The 14,384-nt window shown below is 38.0% G+C and overlaps 1 protein-coding gene across 1 annotated transcript in view; it reads right to left on the bottom strand.

The window, feature by feature from the left end:
- The window catches only part of LOC112140509 (myelin basic protein), a 90,091-nt gene extending 75,950 nt beyond the window's left edge, over positions 1-14,141 (bottom strand). The window contains exon 1 of the mRNA XM_024263497.2: positions 13,816-14,141. The gene's annotated coding sequence lies outside the window, so the exon portion shown is untranslated. The remainder of the gene's footprint in view (positions 1-13,815) is intronic.
- Between the last annotated feature and the right edge of the window lie 243 nt (positions 14,142-14,384).

Below are 14,384 nucleotides of genomic sequence, written 5' to 3' on the forward strand. Positions count from 1 at the left end.
TCTCTCTGTATTAAAAGTACTGCAAACAATGAGCTTACTATTTGATAAAACTATTTAGGAAACAAATATTCACATTTCACACCTTTACCATTGTTAAAGCTGAATAGAGCAGAACCTTTTCTAGACTGAAAACAGACAGAGAGAGATACATTAAGTTGTATTTATCTGGCCAAGGTAGCTTTAGTATAACTGTGGGGTAACTTCCTGCTCAAAAAAAGGTAGAAGCTTACAGGGAGAAGGAGATTTCTGACGGCAACTCATCTGTGATCGTAAAATGCTCACAGTGTACAGATGATTGGCTAAATGTTCAATGAAAACAAAAGAGAAACACTGATGCAAAAAACTATAACAAAGTTTGATAAACTGTTCACTGGAATCCATTTGTTGACTACAATGGTGAAAAATAAAGTTACCATTACCACGTCCTTGAACTGATTTTAGTCAAACATTGATGAGCAAAGCCATAACAAACTCTACAAATATGAATAAGACCTGAGTGGAGTTGGTTTATGACACAACGACCAACAGTTACAGACATTAAGAGGATACTATTCTCTTCCCTCTTTGCAAAGACACAAGCACACCAAAAATAACCCTGTTCCCACAAAGATGGTAGGAACATAATACAGTTTAGGAAATTTTTCTAAGGAGTATTGGTTTAAGGAGGATGTGAAGTCAACACCTCCACAAATAATGAAAGAGAAGTTGTTATTTTTAGTTTTTTTTAACCAGGATGTATTCTGTCTGGTTATAGACCAGCAGTGTGTTGACAAAAAAGATCACTGGAAAGTCAAAAGCAATCTTGGTTAGTCTTGTCTCCCAACAAGCCAGATTGGTAATAGCTCTACTGCATGCCAGAAGGCATTTAGTTAAACTCAAACAGATCTTCACAGTTGAGGATGTTCTCTTGGTTGAAGGTTCATTAAAGTTAAAATGTTTGTGGATCCCTGAAGTCATGCCAGAGCCATCATTTGAAGTGCCCATATATAGACTACAGTGACCCGTTACAAGGCAACTCTAGCTATAGCTTGTGACTCAAAAATTTTCAAAGCAGAAGCTATTAGATTGTTGTTAATTTGTTTAAAATTTTAAGAAATATTCATCAAAAACAGCAGGGGTGTAATAAAACAAATGTGACTTCTATTCAAGTTACAAAGTTTGTATTTTTCTTGAAAGGCAGGGGTTGACCATGAAAACATAAGTATTTTGAGTTGTGCATTTACATCAGTTGTTAGTGTCCTGCTGTGATAAAGTATGTGTTACATTTGGTAGCAATTAATCAAATAAAACTGTAAAAACTTCACTCAATTCCAAAGAGTAACTAATTTGAGTTTTATGAGTTTTTGGAGTTAAGAAAATCATTTCTCAAAGGGAAGCTATATTTTACTACCATGGCAAAAAAAATTGGACTTGATACTTGTCAGTGAGTCACACTAGGGCTGGGCTTTACAGAAAAAGTTCTATTACGATAAATATTGTCATCGTTTCATCGCCGAGCCCCAAGTCACGCTTTAGCCTAACAGGCCCTTGTCGAGAGGCTTGAGCTTTGAGATATCTAAACATGTTTCATTGAAATTGTTACTTGTCTTAAACTTGTTTAGTCCTGTTCGTGGTCAAAGAGTTGGGGGAACCACACAGAGACAGACAACAACACACACTCATTCACACCTCAGTGATGGTTGTAGCATCCTCAATTAACCTATGATATTTTATTTTAATCCTCTAACCTATTTCTGTACCTGTGCTGTTGCATTTTACAATTTCCCCATTGTGGGACTAATAAAGGTTTTCTTTTTAAACAATGTTTCTGGACTCTGGGTAGAAGACAGGCACGAAGTGAACATGCAAACTTCACACAGGAAGAACTCAGCCCAGGGCTTTCTCACTATAATGCCAGAGAGTTAACCACTACACCACCGTGCAACCCTGTGGGGAGGGGGGGTTTCTACAATTTTTTTTGCAGCTTTTAATGAGAGTGCAGGAACACCAAATCCCTGCAAATGTTTCATAACCACAGCTGGTTATACTAAAATTGCAAATTTGAATAAAACACTAAACTTAACCATAACTTTTAAGACTGGCGACTTCATATTTTTTTCTGTTGGGCCTCCATTAAAAGAAAAGTTTTATTCGTACTACAAGGTAGACTTTTTCCAGTCAAAAACCAGACACCAAAAGTGACATCTGACATCTTCCACTTCCGTAGGTGGTGGACAGAAATTGAACAGTAACCCGGCAAGACTTCTGGTTCCACTTCTTCCTTTTTCCGAACACACTCATTAACATATAGACAAGTATAATCCAGTTACAGCGACACCAATAAAAACCTTATATAGTGCCATCAAGCATCAATCACATTAATGACTATAATGTGTCAGTGTGTCCTTGGGCAAGACACTGAACCCCACATTGCCTCTGGTGGTTATAGATTGGCCCCAGTGTTTGGCAGCGGAGCCACCATCAGTGTATGAATGTTTGTATAAATAGGACTGTGACTGTAAAGTATACACCATTTACTATCTATGGCATGGGTGGGCAAACTCTGGCCCGGGGGCCGCATGCAGCCCATTAAACAATTTAATCTGGCCCTCCAAACTGGAATAAACTATTTTTTTTACCTGTATTAATGTTTTATTTTCCCTGCAGTTCAGGCGTCTCCCCACAGATAACGCACTGCAAATAAATACATCTTTGTTCGGGCTCAGAAGTGTATTCTCCGTTCGTGCAGTGTTTGAAGATTTGCTGTTTTTCCGATATTCATGTGTGATTTCCAAGTCAGATAACTGTTTTTCTGATTATTCCAATACTACATGAATGCAGCATGTCCCTGAGTTTCCTTGAGGGACCATAACCTATTGAGGATAATGGCACTGAAATAGGATAAAATCTCCAAAATGTTCTGTTTTACAGTAATTTTTAAATCAAGATTAAAGCATGTTTTCATCAGGATCCCATGCTATTTTTGTCTTTTACGGTATGAATAACCAAAACACTACAAATTTGGTCCGGCCCTTAAGTCAAATCTTAGTAGCCTTTGAGGGCCATGAATAAGAAATATTGCCCATTCCTGATCTATTGTATAATGAAAAATAACCAATGTTTAACAACTCCAACATTAATCGAAAAGATTTTTATATTAATATTTTTAAAGATGACAAAATGAAACCAAGAAACTCTACAAAACCATATAAACATATTTTAACCTGAGATTCAAGTGTCAAATTGAGCAGAATATTAGCAGAATGAGCTACACTCATTTGTACAAGAGACATAGGCGTACAATGCACTGATTAACATCTGTGGTGTCTCTCGTGCTCTAACTAATTCTTGGTAAACAATGATGCAATGACTTCCAATTTCTTCATGAGACAGCCAGCTTTCACTGCTGATAAGCTGTGGTACAGAGCTTCCCCTCAACAAAAATGCTGCTTCATCCACATTTCCGCTGTATGCTGAGCAGACTCTAATGTCATAATTTGAAAAGGAAATCAGACCAGGGGTTCCTCATACTTCCAATTAAACCGAACCCATGCAAGATTGATGGTGTTTGCATTTAACTCACAGCCTCCTTGGTTCTCGGTCCAGTAGGCAGTTGTGTTCCTACCACTCTACAGCTACTATGGGACCATATCTGCTCTGTGTGAAGGATATATCTCTGAGGAACTCTCTGTCAACAAGCATATTCTATCTCTCCTGTGAAGCAGATATAAACCTACACTTGAGAATTGCAAGAGGCTTATAGCAGGGATGTACTTCTGTCCTCGTCGTTACTAAGGCATACATTTTAATTAAATCTCTCCAAAGAATACTGCTGTACGACATACTGATAAACCTGTTTCATAAGTCTGGAACACGCATGATTGTCTACTACTCTTTGGCTCCTTTGTATTCATGAGGTCTGCTCTTGTGCTCATGAAACCACGTCTTGTCCCCCTGCAGCTACCCACATTAGCAGCACCATGTTCTGCGCTATTGTGACAGTCAATTACGTAATGAATATGGAGCACGCTCATGTCTGCAGAATGGGGGCTGAGGGGGTGTTCCAGGGAGCAAGGACATGAGAAATAAACATGCTGTTACTCTCAGCCTATATACTCCTAAAAGTAGACTTATCTTGTTAAGACACTGGAAATCAAAGGTCAAGGCCTGTCACTAAGCAAATAGATAACGAGACATTTGGCCCAGTTGTTTTTTCCTTTCTCTTTTCTCTATCTTCGATCAGACTGGAAGGCTACAATTGTTTGCCTAATAAGAACATTTAAAGAGAGAAAATGGTGTCTGTTAGTTAATGTCTTTTAAAAAAAGGTGCCCTTTTTAAGAGAGCAGACACTCATGTCTTGAATGCTAACCAGTTCAGATTTTTTTAAATGGTACAAACAAGGTTGGGAGTGGGCCTTGGATATAGTAGTGGCGAATGGATGACGTCCGTTTTAATTCACGGAGATGCCCACTGTTTGAAAACTGATCATGAAGGAGAAATTAACAATTAGTTTGTGCACAGAATCACATAATTACCTAGTCTTCTGTATTTTGAATAAGAGCTGGGCAAGAACATGCGCGTACATAGCAACAGTCCAGTGTGAACACCGTATGCTAAAAGTGCGTTCAAGAACCCACGTTGAACGAGCATTACTTGCCTGGTGTGTAAGTAGCATTATTGTTCAGTGCGCCTTATGTAATAAATATACTATTCATTGACAATGCACCTTATAATCTGGTGCACCCTCTAGAGTGGAAAATATGGTCCTTTCACTGCACTCACCAAAAATTTGTGCAACTTCACATAATTCACATTCAAACTTCACATTGTTGAGGGAAAAATATTGCAGCTATGCTGTTTTATGGGTAAAAGTGTCAGATAAATATTTTAGTATATGCACTATTTCATGGAACTGACTTTCTTAAGTTCTATACAAGTACAAGTAAGTTGTTGGAGTGATTTATTCACTTTAAAGCTTCACAACAACAGGTGCATGTACTTCCTCTAATTGACTACCAATTGTGTATTGGTTGCAGGGCTGCCACGATTAGTCGACTAATCGATGACTAATTGACTATTAAAATAGTCAACGACTAAAATAATAGTACCTTAAGTGGTTACTTTATATTATATGGAGTAAGAGTATAGGACAGTTAAAAGTTATAATGGCATTCTGCTTGCTTTTTGGACTATTTTGCCATTTATTATGGTTTTTTAGGCTAATTTGGAGTTTAGCTAAGATTTCAGCCGCATGCTAGCTGTTTTGGCTAACTTAGGCTTTTTTTCCATTTTTCTCAAATGGTTTTGGAAACCAGTTTTCAAGTTTGAATAACATTTCATTTTACTCAAGAAAGTTAAGTGCAAACTATTTGCCTCACCTGATATTCACACAACCACTGATCACCAAGATTCACATTTAATGTTAATGTGACCAAAACACTGTTTGATCTGACCTAATGAACCACAGTATCTACACAGATAAAAGAGGAAATTGAAGTACAACAATTTAAATAGACCTTTTATAAATATTGCTACTAATTTAAATAGATAAATGAAAAACTAATATAGAAATTCTAAGGACCCTTTCTTCTATCCAGATCAAAGGAACGTTAAGCAGCTGTTTTTCAGCTGGTTTAATTAGTAGAATTTCCAAGCAACTTTGTTTCACAGACTGCAGACCAAGGACAATAATGTTAACTTTAGCAGGTTGTTGATGTTATTTCCTGATTAAAATTAGGCTCTTATCTATCTCTTTTCAGTAATGAGTTATTGATCCTAAAACGAAGAAACCCCAAACTGCTTGTAGCAAAACAAGGGGGTTTTCTGTGCAAGCACTGTTTAATATGCACAAACGTAGACATTATTTAAAAGTACTGTATTTTATTTATTAGGTCATAGCGAAACACGGGTTAGGATATGACAGAAATGTTCAAGATCTATAGACCATAAATCAGCCAGAATGTCTGGCCAACTTACAGTATACAACTCTGATTGTCTGTTTTATAAGTGGGTAGAATACAAGATAGCTTATGAGTAGTTTGTCCTTGAAGCTCAAGCATCAGAGACAAGTAAACTGGGAATATTTTGAGTTTCCGAAAGGAAAAATTGTGAAGGTTGAAGCTCTTCTACGGTCATCCAATCCAGAGTAGTTCAAAAGTGGCTTAAGATGGAATTAGAATCACAGCCATGGATGACCAAGGTTCACCAACACTACTAACATGACAATGTCAGGATAATCTGTGTATTTGTATGAGAGAACAGTTTGGGTCTGATACTTCAGGTCTTCTTTTACTTAATTCCAAGAATGCTGTGGCAGTGACATAATGAACACATTACACAAGATCTATAGCTTATTATCTCTAACCCTGAAAACTATACCATAGCAAGTATGTTTCCTGATAACTGTGTTCTCTTACAGCAAAACAAACAAAGTTCATTTGAGATCTAAATTTACCAACTAGATCTTGCATCTCTAAGTTGGACCCGAATGGGCCCACCTTGTACTTTGCAGGGCTTAAGGATGTACTAACATCTTGGTGCCAGATACCACGACTCACCTTCAGGGGTATAGTACTAGTCTATTAAATCAGGGCAATTTTGAAGCCAAAATTGGGACAAATGCTTGATCATGTGTATGTATCATGTATTCTGTATGTTTGCCTGATATCTCTTTTTCTTTTTGTCTATTTTAAAGACTACAAAGCACGTTGGAAAATGAAAAAGGCCCGTATTCTAATGCTTGCACATCATATTACTCACAAACTTTAACATAACAGTGTTGCTATTTGGTTTTGGTTGCCAAATATACTATTTAGCAAGTACTTCCGACTCACAGCTTACTGTCATATCACAAAACTATCCATTCTTTCCATCTGTGGGGGCCCCACTCTATTTCATGCACAGCTGCATTATCTGTATCTCGGAAACTGGTGACACGAAATAGAGGCAAAGATTTCACAAATAAGAGCATAATAGATCTTTTTCACCAACCCCACGACCCAGCTGGTTTGTCAGGCACTGTGCACCAAACCTATTAGACCTACAGAAATAGCATGATGACTGTTTTCTCACCCAGACTTCCAGAAGCAGCAAACACAAAGATACAGCTGCTAAAAGTTCTATTTCACTGCCCAGGTATCAGAAAGGCACTAAAACGGATAAGCTTATGTCCTGAGAGGATGGAAATCTCTCAAAACAACAATATGTTTGACTCGCTATGCAATAGCCAGCAATATAGTCCTTACTTTACATAAGATATAGAAGAAGTCCAAGTGTCACAGCCTTTGTATTTAAAATTCCTCTTACAGTCCACTTTTAGGACTCTTAAACCATTTTTATAGAACCATTGTGGGAAAATAGGTGCAGCTGAGATCGATCTCTGCTCCTTCTCTGTCAATTCAGAGCAAGGAGGCATAAATATTCCACATTTGTGTGTCCATTGTGCTATGCTGCTGCAAAACAGGGGTGTTACACCAGTGAAACAGGAAAACAACCGTACTGTTTTTTTGCATTGCCTTTTAGCTTTTCTATAAAACTTTCTACATTTGTTGGCGAGAGCATCAGTGTAACATCAATGAATAAACAACAGAAGCTGTGTTTCATTGACTTAGTCGTAAGGGAACCTTGAGAGCAGCAAAGATGCATTTTAATACAACCTACTATTATTGCTGGAAGCTTAATTTTCAGACAAATCCTCTACCAATACTCCGGCAATTTCCAAAAATAAAGTATTCTAACTTAAACATTCAATACTTGACCCTCAACGCCCAAACAAAAATCTTAAAAACATTTCCAAATGTTTGAATCCAGAAAAACCTTGAGCAAAGATGTTGTCATTCTTAGTACGTTATAAAAAGGCTAGAGAATAAAACAGAAGAAGATTAAGCAAATAACGCCTTCCAGAAGAATAGTTTTTTTTTCTTCACACAGTAGACAATTAGGGATTTTTTTTGTTTTCACCAGTAAGTTGTGTGCATTAATTAGTCTGTTTTTCCTTGTGTTCTGTTAAAACTGCAAACTTTCTTCTTGTTTGTGAAAGGTTTCATCTTTAAAGACCAACTTCTATCATTTTTGATCCATATTAAAAGCTTCCAGTGATCGTTTAATTAAGATGAGGCCGCTTTTAGCCAAAATCCAAAAACCTGTCTATTTCTAGGAAATTGTTTTGCACTTTGTCCACTCCCCCTACCCTGGGAGCTTCTGTTTACTCGTTCTTCTAACGACTTACAGCCCCTCAAAATCCAAGCTACCAAAATTGGAGTCATCCAGCCATACAGTTCTGAAACGGATGTCCGCTCGGACGAGGCAAACAAAGACGTCTATGATCTAGTCCTCTACAAGTGTATGCATCAGATCGGTATTGTCTTTGTAATCTCCTGAATATACTGCATCAGGCCAATAATTCTGTGAGACAACCCTTTAATTATGTTTTGCAATACCTTACAATGGCTGTGACCAAGATATTCAATTCATTTCCCTTTTCACTGTAAAATTGTTGGGTAAAAAATAAAAGCCAGCATCAATAAATCTATTTTTGGCCCATTTTTTCCTTGAAAATAAAACTCTGTGGAATATAACACATTTATTAGTATACAATTAACAAAGAAGGATTTTTTTTTAATGTGTTATCATTTTTACACTATACCCAACATGCTGAGATAGGTTGTAGGCGCACCGATGTATTAACAATAATCTTGTGTATTTAAACAGAACTATGGAAAGTTATCAACAGAACTTGCACATCATCTGATGCCAACTTCTTCTTCACTTTCAGCTTATTTTTTACTCCAGATACCCTTCCTGACACAACCCTGTATTTGAAGGGCACAGGGACCCAGTTAGGAAGGGGTCTTGTCTAAGGACCCAATCTAGATGGGGATCAGTGGGCAACCCAGGGATCGAACCCAGGGCTCCTGCGTGCAAACCCTATACTTAGCCCACTGAGCCATTCAGCCTCTGTTCATCGTTTGATGCCAACAATTGTATTTTTACGTGCTGTTATCACACATGGAGCATAAGAGGGGTTCTTTTCTACCAGGATATCTACTTTTGAAGTGATTGGGAAGGCTTTCGTGAGGACTTCCTACTGCATTCTAACAGTGCATCAGCTGGTAAACTGTCATAACTGCATTTTTAAACAGCACTATGTCCCAGAATATCCATCTGTGAACCTATTTTTTCACTACTAATAGCATGGAAGCAGCCACAGAGCGTAGTGACAGCCAAGCCTAAAGCTGGCAGCTGTAGCATACAGAACAATCTGTCACTAAACGGAAAGGAGTCAAATCAACAGCTGAGTCTAATAGATTTAGCATGTCGGCAACAAAACTATTAGAGGATCTTACGTGGGTGGTCAGTCTAGGCGTGCTATTGATCTTTTCAAGAAGTGTCGAGCCCAATGAGTATCTAACTTTATCTAACTTAAGCATTTGATTTAGCCTGGTTTGTGCTCAATGCATCAACAATCTAGACGTTTCAGTTCTGCCCTAGTCAAATGACTTTTGAAAAGGCCAGAAAAGGATTTATTAACATCAATTTATCTTTTCCCACAGTATTATCTGACTTCAGCAATGAAATAGCCTCCATCTACTATTTACTTAGTGTTATCAGAATGATTTCTTTTATGATTATAGAGCCAAAATGCAAGCATACGTGTTAAAAAAAATTGACATTTGTGACAAAAGAAGGCTTGTTTTTGACTTGTAGAACATTTAGACCAGGGTTCTCAAACTCAATTACCTAGGGGCCACTGAAGACATGATAGTGTGAGGTGAAGTTCCATTTGTGCCAAAAATATGTTTTTGCGTCCACTGTTTGTATCTTTGGTCCATTATCTATGTCTACTAAACAAGTTTATTGAACATTTGTTCATGTCTATGTACTACTAAGTAGTATCTTCTGCATGTCCTGTAAAACAACAGGACCTATTGACGCTAGTAACTGTTGCTAAGGACTTTTCTGACGACCAGATCCAACTACAATAGCAAATGCTAAGTTATAAGCATAAAGCCAGATGAAAGCCTGGACATGCAGAAGATATTGCTTAGTAGACATTGAACTTTCATATCAAGGCGGGAGCTGCAAAATATCGGGCCCCCAGTTTGAGATCCCTGATTTAGAGGTTTTCTCTTCTAATCTTTTCTGCATTTTATGTTAAATTAAACAAAAAGTTTAAATGCAATGCAGGCTTTAAAATCCCACTCCAATCATCTTTTGATCTGTTGCAAAAGGTTTCCCAGTTGTCTTTTAATATGATTATGCCGTGTTAGCCAAAATCTAAAAAGCTGTGTCATTTTCAATGACATAATGTCTGTAGATGGGCAAGAGTTCATTAGAAATTCGCCTCCGAGTTGTGAGCAGGACTGTTGGCAGTGAAACATCCCCCTTCCTGTCATTCATTACTGAGCTGTTGGCTTAAATGCTCTCCTGCGAGCTTACAACCCCTCACATCCCTAACATTACCTGTGCAACAAAAATGGTTTGCAATATTGGCATCCAGCCGTAAATATTTGAGCCAGAAGCCAGCTCGGATGAGGAAAATAACAATGTGGATGCATCAGAATGGAGTGGAGCGGCTTCTGTGCATTTTCAACGTCACAAATACAGTCTTCTTCAAACTTCCTTTTTTTTGTCTGTTCCTGCTTCTAAACTATTTAAATATAGAAATTTAAATCATATTAAATTTAAAACTTAATAAACTTATTTTTTCTAAATATCCTCCATCATGAGAAAAATGCTTCAAGAACCTGTTAAAAACATTTTTTTTTTATCAGTGTGTCTTCAAAAGACGTGATGAAATGTTTAATAGTTTAATGTTCTGGCTTTAAAATTAAAGATTTCTGACAATTCAAATAATGCCATATTTGAGTCTTTAGACAACTAAAGCACACAATCCTGTCTCATTAGGCAATCATTGTGGCACTTTTTAAGTCTCTTTTGGGCTGTCCTAAGGGTAGCAATGTGATAAAATGTAATCCCATCTTTGATTATTTGAGCTGTCTGCAAGATAACTACCTGCAAAACTAACAAAACCAAATGCTGTGGAGAACAAAATAGGTCTTATCGGAGGTAGCGCGACCCAACCTGTCCCCCAACGGCAGGCACTGACAAGAGAGGAAGTGAGAAAGGAGAGGAAGTATTTGAGTCTGTGAGCACGGAAGTTGACAAACCTCAGAGTATCACCTGTGAAAAAAGGAGTAGCATGTGGATACAAGGGGAGGGGAGTGAACTTAAAAAAATAAAACATTTAAGTCTGGTTGGTGTAAGTGTCCTGCCTTCTGAGGAAATGTTTTGTTTTTTTCTGTCATAGGTAAATCATTTTTTACTTATTTACCGTGATTCGTACTCAATTGAAAAAGCATGTGAATTAAGAAAATAAAGGGGAGTTCCTTTATTTTCAAGTCAAAAAGGTTACAGGATTTAACCTGCAAGCATTTGGTGTCCAATCTAAATGTTATTTCACCAAGGATTCCCTGGCTAAAACACATTTGAGGCATCAGACTTTAATAAATCCGAGCACTTCAAACAATAAGCGCCCACTCATGCATGAGCGCGTTATTTAAAGCCTGCGCGCGGCGGCTACAACAAGCGAGCAATAATCGCAGATTTGAGCCTTGATCTCTCTTTTCTTATGGCGTGTGACAAAAATAGCTCGTGGGCTTATTACAGACTCCGCTGTAACGCATAATGTCTCCTTTTGTCCTAAAAGCACAGAGGTGCGTGGCTGTTCAGATCATTTCAGCCGGAGCAGCTTTAGTTACAGGCCTTTCGTAGTGTTCCTGTTAAAGTTGGGCAATAAGTGGAGCTTGCCGCAGAGCAGCCTTCTGTTTAGGATGCAGTGATGTAATGCTTCATTTCCTCTGCGATTTACACTGAGTGCTTTCTGCTCTCCTGCAGGACATTTTTTTGCTGAACCACAGAGATCAGTGATACTGTAAAAATAGGTTGCAAAACAAAAACAACTTTACTAATTTAATATAAAAAACTCCAATGTCAATTCTAGATATTTTAATTACAAGTTAAGCTTCATGAATTGAACAGTTTCTTTGTGAACACAATAGGGCTGCCACAAACAATTATTTTAATCGTCGACTAATCACAGATAAATATTTTGATTATTCGACTAATCGAGTTGTTCGTGGACTGGGTGTAAATCACACTTTAACCATCATTAGCTTTAAACTTGAAGTGGTTAAGCTATATGCTAAACTAGAAACAAAAGACAATTAGGATGATAGTTTATTGAAACTGTTGGCATGTTGTTACGCTAGGTTCACACTGGACGAGGAAGCGCTGAGGAGTGCGCACGGCATCCAGTCTCTCCTGCAATTCACACCAGACGTGCATTTTTCCGCGACAATCGATAGGCGCTTCTGCTATCTTTTTTTTAAAAATTCTTTTGTTTTTGCCATCATGGCAAAATTAATTAAATTAAATTAATAATCTAAAAATATTTCCCCATGTTTCTGCAATAAGAAGAACTGCTCTCTGCCTCTCTCTTGTTGTTATTTTACACCCAAAATCCAGCCCCACGCCCCGCTCCAGAATCAGCCCACTACGTTGATCTGTGTGTGTGTTTTTTTTGTTTGTTTGTTTTTGTGTGTTTGTGTGTGTGTTGTGATTGTATGTTGTTTTTTCATCTCTACAGTCTGTTTAAATCCAAAAACATGATCACATTGTGGTGTTTTATAGTGAAAAATTGGTTATATTTTGAAAATAAACTGGATTTTCTCATGTATGTTGATGTAACCTTCTGCCAGAATTGACGCAAACCGCTCGCAGCTTGCACACAAAATAGACCAGCGTCCAGTGTGAACCAGGCGTTATGGTACCCGAGTCTTCCTATAGCTTCCTGTGATATCACTACTGACTAATACTGCTGCGCATGTGTGTCAAAAACAATGGTGGACGCAGCATTAGAAAGTATGCACCGTAATTCTGAGATAAATAATAATTAAAAAAAAAAAATAACACAATTAATTAAATTAGTCGACTATTTTAGTTGTCGATAAGTCATCGATTAATCGTGGCAGGCCTAGAACACAAAAATAAGGATGGATTTCACCTGACCAGAGGCACTTGCAGAACTAAATAGAAAATTTCCTGTTTTAAATGAAAAATTATTTTATACCCTTTTCTCGCCTATTTTCATGAGCTATTTTATGTTGCAACAATTCAGTAAAAAATATTAATAAATTCGGCATCAATGTGGAATCTGCTTTGGAATATGGCGAGTTTATTTCACACTAAATAGCTGTTTCCCTGGTACAACAGCGGACTGATTTGTTGAGCAGACATGTTTCCGGTGTGGTGCTGTTCTTAGAAAAACACGTTACTTTATATACTTTTACTCCAAAATAAATACTATTAATGTGTGCCGAATTTAAGTAGATAGACTAGAAAGCTTTAAATTATGTTCGAATTTTGAATTAAATCGTTGGATACACTTTGTGAGCAAAAGGGAGCTAAAAATGGGGAATATTCGGGTTGAGTTCGGAACGGGACAGCAGGCTGTCGGGAGTTTGCGTCGCTGTCAAAGCACATGACAGCTGGTAGTGACAGTTTGGTGAAAGTAATTATTAAAAAAGGAACTATCAGTTTGATATATACCTTATATAAGTGTACAAAAGGAGGACACGAAAACGCGTCTTTTTCCTCTGCACGTTTAAAGGCAGAGTAAACAAGTCGACGTAGATATCGTGTTTACTATATAACCCGCGCGTGTGAAAACACGCATTCAAACCACAACAAAGCGTCTTAAACTCCACGTTTGCGTGTATTTGTGTGCTTTCACCGTGGCTTTTGTGAAGTGTTTTAAATGTGAACTGCTCTCTTACCCTTCTTCTTTGGTTAGTCTGTGTCAGATACATCCACGACGCTGCACCGGACGTAAGCAGTCTTCTTCTCTCAGCACTGCTCGATGCTGCTTCTCAACGCCATCGACAACAACGCCTTTCTGGTTTTTAGTGCCCTTTATGGCTCTGTGTTGCTGCAGTCACCGAAGGGTCTCCTCTAAAAACAGGACAGAAAAGTAAAATAAAGCAGCGTGCCCGTGCTTCCTGATTTCTAGGTAGAGCGGCGGTGATGTTTGCGAGGGGTGGGGCGGAATGCAGTTTCAGTCCGCCAAGAAATCTTGGCTTTAGAAGCACGTTGGTGCACGTCTGTGCATGATTACTGACTCGTGATTAACCTAACACATAAAAACTCACCACGTGCAGAGTTTTCCCCGCTGACATCAACGCACGTTGATAAGGGCTATGACAACCAATGCCTTGCTCATGGGTTCAAAGGTTACTGATTTTCAATGTCTTCTATAAACTTTCTTGGAAACTTGCATCAAAAACCCTTTATCATGTTTACACTTGGTACATGAAGGTCATAAACCTATCTCTTGCTTTAGTTACTG

Source organism: Oryzias melastigma, linkage group LG16 (genome assembly GCF_002922805.2).
Source record: "Oryzias melastigma strain HK-1 linkage group LG16, ASM292280v2, whole genome shotgun sequence".
NCBI lineage: Eukaryota > Metazoa > Chordata > Actinopteri > Beloniformes > Adrianichthyidae > Oryzias > Oryzias melastigma.